Below are 2,046 nucleotides of genomic sequence, written 5' to 3' on the forward strand. Positions count from 1 at the left end.
GCGAAGAGGAGGGGGTGGGGGTCGGGAGGGGGGGGGGGGGGTAGAGGGTAACGTGGTGACAAGGACACATATGTAATATCTTAATCAATAAAAAATATATTAAAAAAAAAATCAGGAATAGTCCACAAACGGTTGCAGAACATCTTTTTCAGCATTCTTAAATCTTATTTAGCTTGGTCAAGAAACTAGCATGGTAAAAAAAAAAAACAACAACTAAAGTTCCACAAAATAAAATTTAGTTTTGCAAATATTTTATTTCATTTTATGCTGCTTCCGTTGTATTTTAAAGACATAAAATTAAAATGAAGGTTTAGAAATGTTTCAAAATAATAGGCTTCCTTACTTATCCTGACCAGGGATCAAACCCCGTAACCTTTTGGAATATGGGATGATGCTCCAACCAAATGAGCCACCCAGCCATAGCTCAAACAGGTGTGGTTTTTCTTTCTCACATCAATTATTTCTATTGATATTTAACATATTAAAACTGAGACTTTTTAAGATTCCAGTAATGCATGAATAGTCCACAAACGGTTGCAGAACATCTTTTTCAGCATTCTTAAATCTTATTTAGCTTGGTCAAGAAACTAGCATGGTAAAAAAAAAAAACAACAACTAAAGTTCCACAAAATAAAATTTAGTTTTGCAAATATTTTATTTCATTTTATGCTGCTTCCGTTGTATTTTAAAGACATAAAATTAAAATGAAGGTTTAGAAATGTTTCAAAATAATATAACTTAAACTAACACTGTCTGTAACCTACTTTAACACTGCCATTTCAAAAACACTTCAAGTCAAAATACTGCTTTAAGCCAAAACATGTACATTTTAGATTATAAAACTATGCTCACATCCTAATTATACATATTTGGATTCCTAGACCACAGATTATCAAAATCTCTTTACCCTACTAAAAGTTATTCAGAATCGCAAATAAGACTTGTTCTTTTTTTCCATCATCACCAAGGAAATATATATATATATTTTTAAAATATATTTTTATTGAAAATAAAAGGAAAGAAGAGGGAGCGATAGAAACATCAATGATAAGAATCATTGATTGGCTGCCTCATGCATGATCCCCACTGGGGAAAGAGGCCGCAACCCGGGCATGAGCCTTTACCAGGAATCTGGTTCACAGGTCTATGCTCAACCGCCTAGCCACACCAGCTGGATGTGGGTATATGTTTTAACTGATTTTTAGTGAGGAAGACAGAGAAACATTGATGTGAGAGAAACATTGATTGGTTGGCTTCCTTACTTATCCTGACCAGGGATCAAACCCCGTAACCTTTTGGAATATGGGATGATGCTCCAACCAAATGAGCCACCCAGCCATAGCTCAAACAGGTGTGGTTTTTCTTTCTCACATCAATTATTTCTATTGATATTTAACATATTAAAACTGAGACTTTTTAAGATTCCAGTAATGCATTTCAATCTAACAACTACAAAACTATTATTTATTACATAATTAATATTGAATGAAAAATAACTATTTGAAAAACAAATTATTGAAAAAGATGGTATTTTTAATTTTTTTATTCCATTCATTGGACTGACATCTATATATATAAAAGCCTAAGTGATCAAACGACTGGTTGCTATGATGTGCACTGGCCACCTGACCACCAGGGGGTAGACACTCAATGCAGGAGCTGGCCCCAGATGGTCAGTGCACTCCCACAGCCAACCTCCTATGGCCAGCCAACCTCCCGCAGTCCCTCCCCCGGACTAGGCGAGAAGGCCTGCCGGCACACCTGACAGTGCCACCGGCCTCCTGGAAGTTGGCCTTAGGCACTGTGGCCGTTTCCCCTCCCTAGACACTCCGCAAGGAAGAAACGATATAAAAGCGGCTGCCAGGTGGCTCCTGACAACTGGCACGGATATATCCGGGACAGATCTGGATTCCAGGCCAGCAAGGGCATCCCACTGCCTGCCTCGAGGGCTGATTGCATCCTTGCCCCTCACCCCCCTTGGGATGGGCGCCAGATGCAGGGCTCATGGCTGGCAAGCAGTGGTACAAGCCTCTCCTGATCCGGACT

Source organism: Myotis davidii, unplaced genomic scaffold, assembly GCF_000327345.1.
Source record: "Myotis davidii unplaced genomic scaffold, ASM32734v1 scaffold252, whole genome shotgun sequence".
In the NCBI taxonomy this organism is placed as follows: Eukaryota; Metazoa; Chordata; class Mammalia; order Chiroptera; family Vespertilionidae; genus Myotis; species Myotis davidii.